This window comes from Leuciscus leuciscus (assembly GCF_965113295.1).
Source record: "Leuciscus leuciscus genome assembly, chromosome: 24".
In the NCBI taxonomy this organism is placed as follows: Eukaryota; Metazoa; Chordata; class Actinopteri; order Cypriniformes; family Leuciscidae; genus Leuciscus; species Leuciscus leuciscus.
The window spans coordinates 19,895,724-19,912,898 of record NC_138723.1 but is presented as its reverse complement, the minus strand read 5'-3'; the positions used below and the strand labels follow the sequence as shown (position 1 = coordinate 19,912,898).

General features: G+C 37.9%; 1 protein-coding gene and 1 long non-coding RNA gene across 8 annotated transcripts in view; both read right to left on the bottom strand.

The window, feature by feature from the left end:
* The window catches only part of ntm (neurotrimin), a 352,115-nt gene that overhangs the window by 27,015 nt on the left and 307,925 nt on the right, over positions 1-17,175 (bottom strand). The window lies entirely within an intron of this gene.
* On the bottom strand, positions 10,262-14,909 carry LOC309489499. The gene is made up of 3 exons (XR_014202429.1): positions 14,712-14,909; positions 13,490-14,540; positions 10,262-12,185 (listed from the first exon to the last, which is right to left on the bottom strand). It is a non-coding gene; the product is annotated as an uncharacterized lncRNA (long non-coding RNA).

Sequence of the window (17,175 nt, the reverse complement as noted above, 5' to 3'; positions counted from 1 at the left end):
GCGCAACCAAAAGTGCAAGTGCTAAGGCACACTAAGAAACCTTTTTCAAAAACATTTAAATTTAATTCCAACACTAAAACTTTTGAACTGTAGTGTATGCAAGAGTGTTTTGTGCAGATTCACAAAAAAATTGAAATACAAAATTTAAACCTAATGATAACAAAAAGTTACTTTTCTTTTCTTTAATAAAATGAACTGAATGCATTAACAATTAACTACAAAACAGGCGGATTAATTCTTATTCAATATTTTAAACGACTGGAGGCTTCATTCATGAAGAAATTATAATTGCGGAATTTGCAGATTTTTGAAGAAATTCATTACTTCCATAATGAAAGAAAAAAATATATATAAAAACTTCATCTAAATGCAAAATGCTAAATCTTCATCCAGCAGCAAGAAGATACGTTTGATTATCTGTAGCCTAGAATGTTAAATGTGTTTTGCTTACTATTCTAAATATGGCAAGCTTAAAGTCATCCTAAAAAAGAAAAGCATAAAAGGCTTTGTGCACTATTTAGAGCCTCCACACAGCTCTTTAACAGCAGATTCCAGCAAACCCGCAGCACACAAGCTCTGTTTATCGACAAACTGTAACAGTCACCAAAGGAACCATATGAAAGTTAATAAGAGAACTGTTTACAACGGCACAGTGACCCTCTGTATGACAATGACAGTCAGAGTGAGGAATGATTCTATCACTGCATTTATGACTTGTGTCTTGGAACGATAGCGTGTATCTTTGCGAGCCATTTTCCTGATATGGATGGACGGAATGCAACTCAGAGCCATTTCCAAAGCCAATAAAGGGCTTACAATGAGTGTTCTTCCTTTATATTGCACAGACTCTCACACACTCACCAAGAAACATGGCCGTTTGGGGATGTGTGTGTGTGTATGTGTGTGTGTGTGTCTGTCTCACCAGATTGGATTCTCCAGCCTCTGTATGAGGTAAAGCATGTTAAATTGCATTTTAATAGAGTCGTACCATCCTCTTACTTTTGATGCTGGATTTCTGAGCTTCAAAGAGATCCTCAGTTGACAGGAGGAGCAATTGAATAGAAATAACTTGGCATATCGCAGTCTATTCCCAAGATTTGACCTCAGCTTTCCATAGCTGAGATGTGGAAATCCTCAGTAAGGCATGATATGGATGATGAAATATGAATAGAAAACTCACTAGCAAAACAAAACCACAAAATAAACCATATATGTGTATGATTCAGAATATTAGCGTTTTGGTTCGGTTGAACAAAAGGACAAAAATCTGGCAGACCAGATCCACTGGCAGATTTTCAACAATCCATTAATGAGCACTTCATTATGATGATCAGCAGCAACTGAGAGCACCATTAATACGGTTAAGTTTATCACAAAATCATCACCACTAATTGTTTTAGATGAAAAAAGAATTCAATAATGACAGGACAGACATTTATCCTAGCTATAATTCTACAGGGTTAGGGGCTTCTACATCAGTGTTATTCACCTTTCACCTATTCACATTCACCTCTGATTTTAGGGATAAGTTATCGGTAGGTTTAGGGGTAGGACAAAGGGGTAGGTTTTTGGACAGGAACGTTTTTCAGGATCAAGAAAATATGTTGATCCGGGAACATGACTTATTTGGCAAAAACACTGTGACCATATTACTTTTTATGTTTTAAAAAGGGTGTGGGATGGCAAGGGGGGTCTGCCAATAAAATACTATCAAAAATGTACGGAGCCCCTAAAGGGACATGGTGGTGGAAAAAATGTGGGATGGGAGAACAAAATATTTTTCAAATCTTTTGCGATCTCTCAAAAAACTTTTTTGAAAGTTTTGTGTTCTCTCACAAAGATATTTGTGTTCCCCGCAAATCTTTTGTGTTCCCTTGCAAAACTTGTAAGTTCGGAAAACACTTCCTGTTTAATGTCCTGCTGGCAGTGTTTCAGACTGCTCTGTACATTAACAATGGTGCGGTTCATAGTCAAATATACAGACATGCGGTCAGTGCTTAGTTCAAGGAGTTCACAAAAGTTGCCAATATATTCACAGATTCGAACTTTCGCGGATCAATAACCCGTGAGCCAAACGTTGTTAAAACACAAATGACAAATATTTCCAATCATAGTAACGTAGACAACAAGCTACAACCCAATTTTCCTCAAACCGAGCTTTATAATATAAATTGATCTCTATGAGCAGGCGGCTGAGAGACAAGTCCGAAGGGACTGTCTGCAATCACTAAGATGGATTAGAACCCAGAACCTCTGGCCCGCTTAACACAAGTTCTACCACCAGTTCATTAGGAAACACGAACATCAAAAGTACATCAAGATGTCAAGACTCTCAGGACTAACATTATATTAGCTATTTTATAGATGCAAGGATAAAACTATCACATTAAACATGAGATCTATGTCGATAAATTAAACTCACTGTACTATTGAAATTGATTTCTGGAATTTTTTTGTGCATATGTTATTGTAAAAATGCACAAAAAATGCAGAGAGTGATTTTCTTTGTCTTTTGTTCTTTGATTAACATGACAGACAGCAGCAGGAATATTAGACTGCTGTCACTTTAAGAGTTTATGCATGGATCTAATATACTGTTACACAATATGCGTTCCAAAACTGACTGCGTTTAACGGAATACTCGCCAAGACGGGAATTTTGAACATTATTTGTGTGTATTTGACCGTTTAAGTGCAGCAAGCCACTCATTTTGGTACTTGTGCTCCACTTGCTTTTGGTGTGAGTGAGAAACCTGCTGGAATTAGTCAAATTATGCGCAATACAAGCACTATTTAACTGGAGCGAATGAGGCGAGTGAGTGAGAAGAGATGGGTGTGTGTCACTTCACCGTCAGAGAGAAGAGAGCGAGAACGCGCAGCTGACGGATCGGCTCGGAATTGGAAAAACATGGGACTGACCGATCGGTGCATCTCTAATATTTATGTATATATCAGGGCTCTAGAGTGCGAGTATTTCACTCGCATTTGCGCCTATAAATAGTTATGTGCGTCTCAATACACTAAACAACAGCGCGATGAAGTGAAGCATACCATTGATTTTACATGGAAAGCAAGGCAAGAGGACAGGGTCACAATGATTTCACATGGAAAGCAAGGAAGAGGACGGGGACGCAACTGCGCGATGTGAACATAACATGATGACGCGCTTAACTTTATTCAAATGAGGTCGACGATTCGCAACCAATGAGCCAATCACTGAAATAGTGTGGGAATGTGCGGGAACTGCTGGATTTTAAGTGAGAGAGTCAAGTGACTCCTCCCAACAGTGCTAAAAATAAACGTGTGAGAGCGTGTTATTGGCTATATGTCATGTTATAGCCAGATATGATGACGCTACTGCAACACGCATCACGACAGATGAGCGATCTATTCATCAAGCCAACTCGCAAACTGCCGCAAATGAAAGTGAAAGTGAATATATATGATTATGTTTCATATTTGACTGGTTTTCTGCCAATAAGCCAGTGATATTTCTGAGTCAACACAAAGGATAACAATTAGCCTCGTTCCAGCCAGATGATCTCTTACTGCAAGTGTCCACTGGTGCGGAAGAAACCCGCTCAATACTGCTTAAAACTCTAGTGGTCTGCAGCTTTGGGGCTGTGTCTGTTAAATGCAGAGCAGTGTGGATGCCTTCAGAATGGTTAATGATTGCTTTCAATATGTGGTCAATAAAGTCATCATATTTATGCACAATAACAGTGCAAACTTTACCCTTGTTTACCCAAAGTATAGAGTAAACTTAATAAACTTTTGTTAACCTAGCCGCAACGATTTTTCAAAAACTGAATTCAATATAGCAACAGTGTGCACTGAATACACCAAAAAATCCAGAACTATTGGTGGATTTTGAAACGTCTGACAAACTGACTTTACCTCACTGGCTGCCACCCTCTATTTCTCTTTTCCCATTTGAATAAAGTTGTACATTTCTCAACTTTTTGATGCTCTTGGTGGTTGCTCTTGCTGGTTGCTCTGCTGTCAATCCCCCACGTGAGCACGTCACTCAACTCCCATGGAGAATGAATTGAAAACACCTGCTCAACTCCATGCCAGTGGACCCATATGGTTACGGACTAAATTACATGGAGCCAGAGATTCTGGAAGGGGAGTTAGCTGATAAAACATCTACCATCTGAAAATATATCCAGTATGCTACGGCTCCATTCTTGTCATACAGTCATGGACACGTGTCATATTACAGTAAAACCACTTGTCGTTTTTGTCTTCTGTGGCACAATAAACATGTCAGTGTCACCAGTTGTTTGATAAGCACAGCGAGTTTGGGAAAGAGGAAATCAATCTGTGTTTCATTGCTGTCACAAGAACCTAAAGACCAGCAGTGGCAGAGCTCTGTTCCAAAACCTAGCGAGTTTCCTCGCTGCACACTGCCAAAATAGCCAGGTGCCTATACTAAAATTTGAACATATCTCCCACCCTATGTCACTGGTCAGGCTAATAGTTAGGCCCACCCCTAACCCCACACCATAGGCTGAACCAAAGTTGCTGTTGTCAGGCTGAGCAGGAAGGTTTTTCGGGGAAATCAAAGACAACAAATTACTTATAGCTGTCTCTGCATCTTAAACTGGGATGGGAAAAGCATTCCAACATGAAAAAAAAAACAAACAAAAAACATATTTCTGATTCAAAAGCATTTGACAAACATGATCTTAGTTAGAAACCAGTTTATTGTTCAGTTGATGTAACTAAAACTAAATAGTTAAACTAAAAACTAAAACTATATAAAAAATTATATAGATATATTATAGAATATACAGTATATACTTAATTTTCAATATTAAAATAAATAAAGTTTTATAACCAACTTTCACCTTGAGTATTCAGTGCAATGCATTCTGGGATTGGCTACTTCATTAAGGATAGCTACAACACATTTCTATCTTAAAATTTGTTTAGAATTTTCTCTCTTCGTTTCAGATAAAAGCATCTGCTGAATGCATACGTAAAGTACAGTAAATTTAGAATTTGGGCAAACCGAGGTATCAACAAATATGTCCGAAAGCTTTTGAAATGAGCTTTGAACAGAATGATTCTGAGGAGAAATATCTTGATTTTTGATTTCTGTCTGAACAAGGAGTTCATGTTCTGAACATGTTTAGAGTTGCTTCCTGGTTCTCATAATTCTCATAAAATGACTCATTTCTATTGATTTACATTCATTAATATTTCACACACTTGTGCACTCTTTCTTCAGGGATCAATAGTCACACGATCAATAGTGAAACCAGTCACAATGCACGTGAATACAAATGAAATAACATGTTGCTGTTCTGTTGTGTACAAACAGCATTTGACTTTGACTAGTTCCTATGTAAAGCTGATATAATGGCTCTGCTCTGTGACCAAAATAAACATCTACATTATGAATACACAAGACCCTTATATTTGAAACACAGCTGCAGGAACCATGTTTGCATCCAGTGAAAATGTCAGATAATTTGACATGCAAATGATGACCTCTTTCAGACGCTGATTACTATGCAAAGTCTTTAATCAGGGAATGAATTTTGACTTCATCTGCTTCTTCTATACAACACATTCGCTGGATTTTTGTTCCTAAAAAAAAATAAAAATACGAAAAGCAGCTTTTGCCATCCCCGGCTCTTTGCTGGGCTTGGGGGATATCCCGAGTATCGTTGCACTCTCTCCCCATCACAGCTTGGATATAATCCTGTCCTCTAGGTATGTGACTGAAACAATTTAAAGACAAATGCAGATGGGCTACATCATAGTCCCTTAAGAAAGGCTTTTATATATCAGCTTTATGGCTTTTAGGAAATACTGTTCACGTTTCTCTCCTTTTTCACACTTTCTACTTTAAGTGCAGTCATTTGTCTTTGAAAGTAAGTTTCTTCCATTTCCGTTTATTTAAAGTGTTTCTTCCAGTGTTTCTTCTCACTCATTTGTCATTATAGTAGTTGTCGATATAAGCTACTAGAAGACACAATGAATTGGTAGAAATATGTAGAAACATCAAGTAACAACATTATTTCAAGTAAAACTAACTCTATTGTTATATATATATCATTATCATGAAATAAAGTTACTCAAGACTTTGGTCTCCCACCCTATTTCACTGGTCAGGCCAATAGTTAGCCCCGCCCCTAACTTCACGCCATAGGCTGAACCAAAATTGCTGTTGTCAGGCTGGTCGGGAGCTTTTTATAAGGAAATCAAAGCCAACAAATTACTGTCTCTGCATCTTAAGTTGGGATGGGGAAAGCATTCCAACATGGAAAAAATAAATAAATACACATTTCTAATTCAACAGCATTTGGCAAACATGATCTTAGTTAGCAACCAGTTTATCCAATAAACATAGGAAAATAACCAATCTATAATGACATGAAACTGAGGCCAACAGATTTCTCTAAGAAAGATGCTACGGTGAGTGTGTATGACATGCTACATCTGCAGGAAGACATTCTAAGAGTGCAACTGAAGCCAACAGCCGTGAGGCAAACTGCTGTCTTTCCCTTCATAAATGTGGATGGCAATGGCAGTGACAGCTCAGACCAGCTTTATAAAGATTAGGAGGAGCTGGCTTTGTTTCTCCTTGACCTTATTATACATCAACAACTGCATGTAGGGAAATATGACGGTTTGACTGGTATTCTGAGCGAGACCTCTGGAGCACGGCTATTTTGATTAGCATGAATTAGTTTTGGTGTTAACACGGTTCGCCTCTGCAAACATGATCATAGCGCAGTTCACTCCCACGCTGACACGATGTGCCGGAGAACATAAATTAATGGCTGTGCGGAAAAACAGGAAATGCAGATCAGATCTACTATTTTTATACTTAAATTAATGCTTTTTCATTCAAATAACATTCAGATATTGTGTTATGGTATTAGAGTAAGAGAGAGAGACAGACATATAGTAAGAGAAAAAGAGAGACTGAGAAAGAAACAAGCATAAAGATGAAAACATCTTTGATGTTTAATGGACTTCCCACTGAAGCACTGTGGTACGACGTCGTGATTCAATCCGCGGACAGTTGCATGATGACAGCACGGTCAAATCTTATTGTCATGATGATTTCACGCTCACACACACTATAACAGCGGTTCTCAACTGATTTGGCCATGGGACCCATATTTTCCCATGGTCATTAAGCTGCAACCCAAATTTTTAGGAACTTGAACCAAGAAATTATTTTAAAAAAATGGTTGACACACACAAACACTTTACTTAACATACACATAAACTGTAAGAATATCACTAACACTGATGCATTTAACAGTATAAATTAAGGCTATTAAATAGCAGTCTCAAACTAGTTTTTGTTAATATAATGAAGTAAGTTGGTATGAGCCACCACAGTTAGCAAAAATAAAGAAAAAAACACTAAGTGAAAATAAAGGGTTAAGGTTACAGAAAATAGTTACCTAAGTAAATACACAATGCTAAAATGAACAGTCAATAAAACATATGGACACTGATCCTGATGAGTAGAATGAGCATCATACATGATGTACCAGTTACATAATTTATTGGTACTTTTTGGTATATCACATGTTCGTAATTTAATTTGCTCTTTATAAATAGTAGGGCTGCACGATTAATCAAAATGAAACCCCACGCGATTTGGCAAAGGCTGCGATTATTTTGTGCGCAGCTTGTCAGTGCAGCACGGCTCTGTGATCAGCAGTAAATGCTGCTACATCTGAAAGCCAGAGGGCGCTCTTGCACAGAAACTTCAAATATGCCCTGCAGAAGTAAGATAGCGCACGTCATTCCAGGGACGAAATCCCTATATGGGCATCATACTATCGCTGTAGCTAAATAAATAGAAGATTGAAACGCTTTGATTAAAAATGACTAATAAACACACTACAACAATATATGGTTTATCTGAGTACTTCAAGCCTTCTCGGGTATTTTCATGATGACAGGGCTCCAGACTAACTTTTTTTACTAGGAGCGCTGGAGCCCCTGACTGAAAATTTTAGGAGCGCAAGCAGAAAATTTAGGGGCACACCTTAAATCAGCTTGCAATGCAATTATTCAGATTTTCCCCTGCAATACTGACAAATTATTTAATTATAAATAGACTTAACGTACAGATATTACAGTATGCAGTTTTATTTTAAGTTCACAGGCTCCAGACTAACATCTGAGGGCAGCAGCACCGAGTTCTACAAAAACATATCTGGTAGCACTGGGGCTGACAATAAAGCACTAAGCTTAATTTAGGGTGTAGATGAAGTTAACTTTAATTATTATCATTCATAATGTCTTAATATTAATTAAAAAGCAAACCGAGTGAAAAAATGTTTTATATTTAGGGAGTGAAAATAGCCAATAAGCATCCTACTGTTTACAATGGTAATTTATTTATTTTATTATTTTTAAATAAGTGTTTAAATAAGAGTTTAAATAAGACAATTTTTTAAGGATGAACAAAAAATGTGTTGGTCATCACATAAAAAATAACATTTATGTATGATAGTTTTGAAGTGCTGGAAAAAGATGAGTAGTACTTGTAAGCGTTTGACTATTTCTGTCACATTATGGTTACAGTTACTACATTAAATCCATGGTGAATGTTGCTGATTCAACATGAGTGTTTCTCCTGGTTTCCACGTCAGCGCTGTTTGATCTGATATCTATGGTTTAGAACAGAGAACTCTGCACCGAATCGGAATGTTTCTCACTGGATCTCGCAGCTATGATGTTATTAATTCTGAGGCGAATTCAATGGATTTCTTCACTGGATCTCCTAGTAACAGTGTCGCGTGATCGAGATCGGCCCGCGACTGGCAAGTTCGGAGCGCTGCGCTGTCTATTATTGGTCCGAACTAATCAGAGGTGGACAGTAACAAAGTACATTTACTTGAGTACTGTACTTAAGTACACTTTATGAGTATCTGTACTTTATTTGAGTATTATTATTTCTGGAAACTTTTTACTTTAACTTCACTACATCTGAAAGACAAATATCATACTTTTTACTCCACTACATTTCTGTCAAGGTCCTCGAGTAGAAAGTAGTAACGTCAGTCAGGGAATGATTTTAGTTGCATTGTGGTTGGAAATGAAAGTCAGGTTGACGTTAGAACTCGACTGATGTTGGTTTCTGACGTCAACACGATTTTCATTTTCAACCACAATACAACATCTGTCCAACGTTGGAGATTAACGTCAATCTGACGTTGGATTCTGACATCAACCTGATTTTCATTTTCAGCGTCGGGTTTGGTCTTCTAAATGCAAATTTTGTCGTTGTTTTGGAGCACACTAGCTTATAGATAACAGTAAGGCTAACATATTCATACTAAAAGCCAACAAACTTTAAATAGGGCAGTATTTGAGGGAACAGCCATTTGGGTGTCCGAAACCATTGTGGACGTTATTGAGTGACTTATTCAATCTCACATTCAATCCCACTACTGGAACTGTGTTCTAGAAATAAATGTGATATTAATATGAGGGTATGCAGGCATAGATTCAACAGCATAAGGTACTGTAAGTATTACATACAACAATGCAACAATAATAAAACAATGCATTGACATTTACTTTTTACTTTTGATACTTAAGTACTTTTAAAAACAAGTACTTCTGTACTTTTACTTAAGTAAAAATCAGTCTTTACAACATTTACTTGTAACGGAGTAATATTTGACCAGTAGTATTTGTACTTTCACTCAAGTAAGGAAGTTGTGTACTTTGTCCACCTCTGGAACTAATAAACAGTCCGTGAAGCATAAAGGAGTAGCGCATTTTCGTTCCGCTTTCATTTTGTTTGGATTCGCTGCTCGGCGACGTTGTGGTCGCGCCAGCGCGATCTAAATAAATATTTGGTCGCACCGGCAGGAAAAATGGTCGCAAAATGCGACCAATTGGTCGCAGTCTGGAGCCCTGGATGATAAAGTATATTTATTCTTCAAAGCTAATTGACATAGCCTTTATCACTGTACAGAATACTATGAAATATGTTGTGTGCCTTATTCTGTGTAAGAAGCCACATCATCTCACAGAAGGATGCTCAACTGTTGTTATGAAGTGAGTGTGGAGTAAAAACATGTTATAAAATGTTGTCTTTTGTTGGACAAGATAAATGCTTCTCATGTTTGGAAAGATGTTTGATGCATCTTGCTCTTTTAAATACACGTAATAAGCGACTCAAACTCGCAGTGCTTTCAGATGGAGCAGCATTTACTACTGACCACAGAGCCATACTTCACTGACAAGCTGTGCGTAAAAAATAATAAATAGTGAAGTGATGTACATCACTAGCCTCCACATTTGCACGCGCAATCGAAGAGTGCACACCGCGAGCACATAACATCTGACAGGACAGGAAAGTTTGTTGAAAGGTGAATTTTTTTTATTTCGAAACAATTTCCAAAAATAACAATAGAATAATGACACTGACATACAGCCTGACAACATCTAATCTAAAGCGCAGATACTGAATAAGGAAAACACGTTTTTCTCAGGCACTCTTTTCTTAAACTGCATCTGACAGAAGCGTCAACAGCTTTCACGCATGTCTTTCAAAATAAAAGTCTGCCATCAGAAAAACATTAAGAATTACGTTGTTGTTGTTTTTACGATGGGTCTTTGACTGCGCACTCGGCTACCCACTCAGAACGGTCTTGCGACTTTTGGGTCGCGACCCATCAGCTGAGAAACACTGGTTTATAAAACCAAGTTAACTTACATTACAGGCAGATCTCTGCTTCTGCTACCTGAAGCTCATTAATAAACAGCAACAGCTTGAGGTGTTGTCTTCTTAATGCTCTGACCTTTCTAGAGGCCCTATGCATGCAATTATTCATTTTTATTACATTCCACTTTTAATCACATTGTCCATTTTTGCACATTCAAGTATCCCTACATGATTTTAATAACTTAAGGTATTTGCGGTGCGAATGCCGTGACCAAGGCACCCAACCGCCTGTGGTTATTAAGGATAAGGACACTGTAGTCGGGGCATTTTGGGGAGTCACAGTTTGGGGGAATTTGATGGAACACATGGCAGGCACACTGTAAAAAATTGTGTTCGAAGAACTTAAAGGCAACAGATGGCATTTTGTAGACTTATTTACTTAATTACTTTAAGTCTTGTCTGAACTTAAAAAAGTCAAGTTGCCCAGACTTAGAATTTGCTATAATTGGAGCAACTACCAAAGATTGTTACGACAGGCAGCAAAACATTTATTTGTTATGATTTGAATCTCTTTTGGATTGGAATCAGACTGGATTTGGAGACTTTATTAAAGCATTGCATACAGTATGTCTCTTTTTCCCATTTTGCCTGATGCTGTCTGCAAATTAATGAAAATGCTACTGTAAAGTCAACACTTTAGTCAATTACTATGACAACCAATGCAAACATGCAAGAAGCAAGTGCCATTAGGGGGGAAAAAGAGATCTGGTCACATATATATTATTTAGCAATATTATTGATTTGACCACACTGACAAAACTTGAAATCAACTGAGCTGGATGATGCCACTGTTTTCTGCAGAACTGCTTTATAGATGATTCGACTTTGTTTCATAATTGAAGAATTTTGCAACATCGACATTGTTATTGACCTGAATTGAATCAACATTGAACTGACACTTTTGTCTTCTGTAGAGCTGTGCTTAGCTAAATTAAACTTATTTCATAATTGATCAACTTTACACAGTTATTAAACAGAACTGAATTAACACTGAACTGTCTTCAGCTGAATAATGACTCTATTGGGAAACATTTTACAATAACAGGGCATAAATAATCATGTAGCCGACTAATACCTGAATTAATAGTTACTTCAACATGAACTTATGATTAGTGAAGATATGAACTAATCATGAACCAATGAAAAGTGATCCTTAACTACGTCAGGAGTCATAATGATTCATGAATTAATAACAGCAGCCTTAAACATGTTAGTACATGTTTGATAGTTAATGCATTAATTAATGTTTAGGGGTAAACTAAATCAATCAGGCTCCGTAAGAATAAATAAGAAGTAATCTAAATTTGAATTAAACATATGATTTAATACATCATTTAAACTTTAATATCATAATATGCCATCTGCAGCTTTGTGACAAATAATTGAATTGGCACATGATTATTTAGCCATTAATTACACAGATCCGTCTTACCAAACGTGGAAAATAGACTAATATACGGTGGCTGAGAGAGCTCAACGTGATTGTTACGTCCTTAGGGACGTTTAGAGAGTTTTTGGGGGTGTTTTGTGTTTCTCTTTTTGGTTTCTTTTGTCTCTCATACTTTCACTTTAACAGGCCGTCACTGATTGGCTGTTTTGCCTGTCAGTCATTCGTAATGAGTTGAATGGGTGTGTCCTGTGAGGCGGGATCCTCATCATCTTGATGCTTGACATCTGGGGAAGCGCTACTTAAGGGACATGCTACTGCCAGCGTGGGAGAGAGACTTTTTGTTTTATTTTGCCTTGTGATGTGTTTTGTTTCTCTTTGCCTGATTTAGTTTTGTTGAGTGTTTAGTCTGTCATGTTAATCGTGCCTTGTTTTTGATTGCCCAAAAACTTCTTTCTTGTGAGCTCTGGAAGATTTAAACAGCTCTTCAAAGCTGGGTTAAGCAGGAAGGAGGAGAGGGGATAGGTAAGGCCGTCATGTGACATACATTTACACATTTAGTTTGATTTTTGTCTATATACACTAGGTTAGGGATTGTGCCACTCTCTGTATTTTTGTTTTTGTTAGTTAGAGTAGTTTTAGTTACGACATCATGGACTTAAGACTTTTTCTTTGATCTTTTTTTTTTTTTCAGGATTAGATTGAAATGGTTTAGTTTAGTTCCATTTTGATTGTTATTTTTGTTTGTTTGGCACAATCCAGTTTTCCCCTTTGTTCCTTCCGTTTTGCTTTGTTCATATGTAAAATAGTTATTACTTTACCTTTATTAAATTAAGTTCATTTGATTTTGTCGTGTCTCTCGTTTTTCTCATTTCATTCAGTGCTCAATGGTGACAGGTGTCCAAACTGGCTTAATGTTCAGTGTTTAATTGTTTAATTCCTAGAGGGTTGAGAGCCAAAGAAGGGTTGTAACAGCGCCGCAACTGAAGAAAACACATGCAAATAGAAAAACACCCGCAAATTAAGCAAACATATTCATCAGTTTCACAACACATGTGTGCTCCAAATACAGAAACGCGCTGCAAAAGTTCACAACACAACCAAATACAATGATGCGCTGCAAAAGTTCACAACACAACCAAATACAGAAACACGCTGCAAATAGCACAGACCACGACGGAAAGTTTCATAAGAAATGTTAGGTAATGCAGGGTCCAAAGATGAGATGGCAAGTTTCAAAGTTGAGACACTCACACACAGATATATGGAGCACACATGTGTTGTGAGACTGATGAAGACGTTTTCTTAATATGCGGGTGTTTTTCTATTTGCATGTGTTTTCTTCAGTTGCAGCGCGTTGAGCGCTCTTGGCCACCATACTAATACATTTAATTTGATCTAAACCGTTTTCTGATTTTTATAGTTCATTTAGGCCTATGTTTAGTAATAGCTACTTTTCTTCCCAGAACTACAGTATGTAAGGTATGATTTGTGTGACACACATTAGTGGCGCACTCTGTGCTCGCTTGCAGTAGTGGGAAATTTGGATCATTTCGAATCTTTTTTCCGAGTCATTTCGTTCATTTCGTGCATTTCAGCAGAATGTATTTAAAATGTTACATGTTAATAGCCAAATTCCCCAAACACATCAAATGTTGATCGCATTTAGAATAAGAAAAATATTGCAATTAAAGGAAAAGGCCAATTTATGAGAAACAGAAACAATTAATTAATTTATCTTGGTCTTCAGGATAAAGTCTGTTAGTTTACCTCACCTCCCAATCTGAGTCGTTCGTTCATCACGTGATCCTCATAAACTGAGCTATGCAGTCTGTAGTACCGGATACAGAATTGATTAGTTCACGTTTCGAGTTTATCGACTTCGGGTTCGACTCATTCATTCATCACGTGACAATCCCATTGGCTGAAGCTATGCAGTCGGTACCGGATACAGAATTGATTAGTTTCATCTCTCGACTCTTCAGGTTTGAGTCGTTCGGTTTTATGTCACGTAACTGCATGTTGTTATTAGGCTATATATCAAAGTGATTTTTCCCATGATAGATAAAGTTTAAAGCATTACCAACTCTTTAGTACCACATTCATATGGAAAAGAACCATCATGACAGAAATACTAAAAATTATAAATTGAAATAAATAAAAAAGCTACAATTTGAGACCAAAAATGCAGCATGAAACTGTTTAAAAAAAAAACGGACTATGCGCTTGTTTATGAGAATATTTTGGAAATATTAACTCATTTATGTGTCCAGTGCTGATACATCATGTTAGTGACAAAAGAACGAAAGACTCAGAAGAATCAGACTCGAAGACTCGAGAGGTGAACTAATCATTTCTCTTTCCGGTATTGACAGCATAGCCTCTATGAGACTGACAGGAAGAACGAAAGACTCGGACCCGAACCTGAAGACTCGAGAGATGAAATAATCATTTCTGTTTCCAGTACAGAACCTATAGGATGTTGCGCATGCGCCGTCAACACAAAATGAACGAATCACTCTCTGAGACAACTCGGTAGTCCAGAGTCCTATTAAAGATTCTTTCAAAATGAACGAATCGTTCATGACCGACCCATCACTACTTGCTTGGCACATTAGTTGTGTTCCTATGGTAATACTGGCATTTTAATCTCATAAATGTTGACTGCTTTGGTAAACAGAATTAATAATTAAAGACATGTCTGCATGTATGTTGTATTTGGGAGTTTTCAGGAGGTTATGTACAGTAATTAACTGTTTTTTGTTGTTGTTGTTTTTTGTGGTGTTTAAATGTGTGTGTGTGTGTGTGTGTGTGTGTGTGTGTGTGTGTGTGTATATATATATATATATATATATATATATATATATATATATATATACATACATACATACATACATACACACACACTGTATATTCGTCATTTTGAAAATACATTAATCCAATTCAGCTGCAATGCTTGAGATTTAAAAAAATCAATTACATCAACATCAAAAAAAATTACGTACAGAACATTTACTAAACCCTTAATGAGCTAATCTCTAGTTGATGCTTTTTAACAAGGTCAGCAATGAGTTGTGCGGCTGTAAATATTTGCCTTCCAGTGCCCTCACAGGCACTGAGAAAGACGAACCGCGTCCTTTATTTGTATTCGTGACGACGGTTGAGTTTTACGCTGTTTATCACAAGCAGGTGTTCGCAAAACCACTCCCAGTGTTTACATAATACCTGCTTATTCAGGTTATTACAAACTCATTTCTCACAATAAATTTGATGTGCGGGGCTGTGACTCTGCATGCGGAGCAGCAAATTGGATCTCTATTCAAATGTGCAGTTTACACTGTAAAGATAGAGAGCAGCTGAGGGCTTTCTCTGTCTGTCTGCCACCAACTGCGGTTACAGCCGCGCACCCCAATCAGGGACGCGAGATTCCCTCCAGCTCTCTATGTGCTGTTTGGTAACTGTGGGTTACGGTTGTATTTCTGTTAGTGTGCTGTTGTGTCCAGGTATTGTGCAGAATCTGACCTCCGTGCCGAAACATCTCTTCACACTCTCAATCAAGGCAGTATTCTGGAACTACGTTACCAAGGCAACAGGGCAGATGACTTGGATCTGCTAAATGCTCGGCTTGAACTGACCGATTGTGCTATACGGAATGCTAAAGCAAAACATGTCTTGATGCTAACTGGAAGTCTTTGATATAATATTGCACAAGATTGTTTGATATTTTAATACGAAAAGTAGATTTTTACGTTTCTTACGTTTCTACGTTTCCAGGAGGCTACTTAAAAATGATAACATGATGTTTTAAAAAAGTAGACATTTGAATGAAATGTTGTTTGGTCAATATTAAACAAGGATTTGATCATGCTGTAAAGTGTAACAACAACAATCACCTGCAGTTGGCTCCCTCTGCAGGCATTTGTTATAATACATAATGTACATAAATTGATTATGTTTATATTATGTATATTACATTATGTATTTTAACAGTAAAAAAAAAAAAAAAAACCATACGATCACTTACTTTTGATACTTTCTTTGAACCAATTACCTCATTTATGGGATCAATATCCCGTCTAAATTATTGCAGCCATGGATCAAAAAATAATAAGCGTGAATCAAAAATTTAAAAACACATGTAAAAATATATTGCACAAACTGAAAAAAATTATGCAAAATGATCAGAATAGCAAACAACGTGATCAAAATATAATAAGCATGAATCAAGAAATAACAAGCGTGAATAAAAACTTTAAACGCATTAAAAGTTAAAAGTTTGCACAAAACTTAAACTTATGGTCATGCTTTCTTAAAAAGTATGTTCCTTTACGAGATTGTTCTCTCATACTGCATTAAAACGCATTGCAGCTGCACAGCGAGAGCATCATAGCCCGCAAAGCGAGGTGATTGGCTGTGCGGCGGAAACTGCATAAACCTATGGCGAGTGAGCAGGAGCGCGCGATCCAATAGGAGCGCTTGGCGCCCTCCCAGACTCGAGCTCGCCAATTTGGACGCGTCAGGAGAGTATAAATACGGAGAAAACTCGCCATATGACAGATCTTTCTCCTTCAGCTCAGAGACATACCTCGCTGATTCTCCGGATAGGAAGCCGCTCGCCGTCGAAAAGCCCCTTCAGCGGAACAGCTTTGCGTCTTCGGCGGACACCGCCCAGCAAGCGTTTCCCTGTGGCATCCGGCGTGTATCCTTTTAGTATTCCTAAAAGAGCTAAAACGCTGTTTTAACAGCGGAGCGCGTTGATCCAAATGCCGCTCCCCATCTGTGAATCCTGCAGGGTTCCCCTGCATGTGTCAGACCGACACACACAGTGCGCTGTCTGCCTCGGTCCTGAGCACGCCGAGGCAGTGCTCACTAAAGGTGGCTGTCGTTTCTGTGACAGTATGTCTGTCTCCGTCCTCCAATCAAGACTCACCCTCGCTACGTCAGAGAGTGAACCCGCCCATCTTCCGTCTTCGGCGCCCCGCGTGCCTCGCCGACACCCTCATCTCCGGTTCTGTTCGCCAGAAGCGACCAACGCCCCTCTCTCAAAGCGGCGGGACGGCGGATCT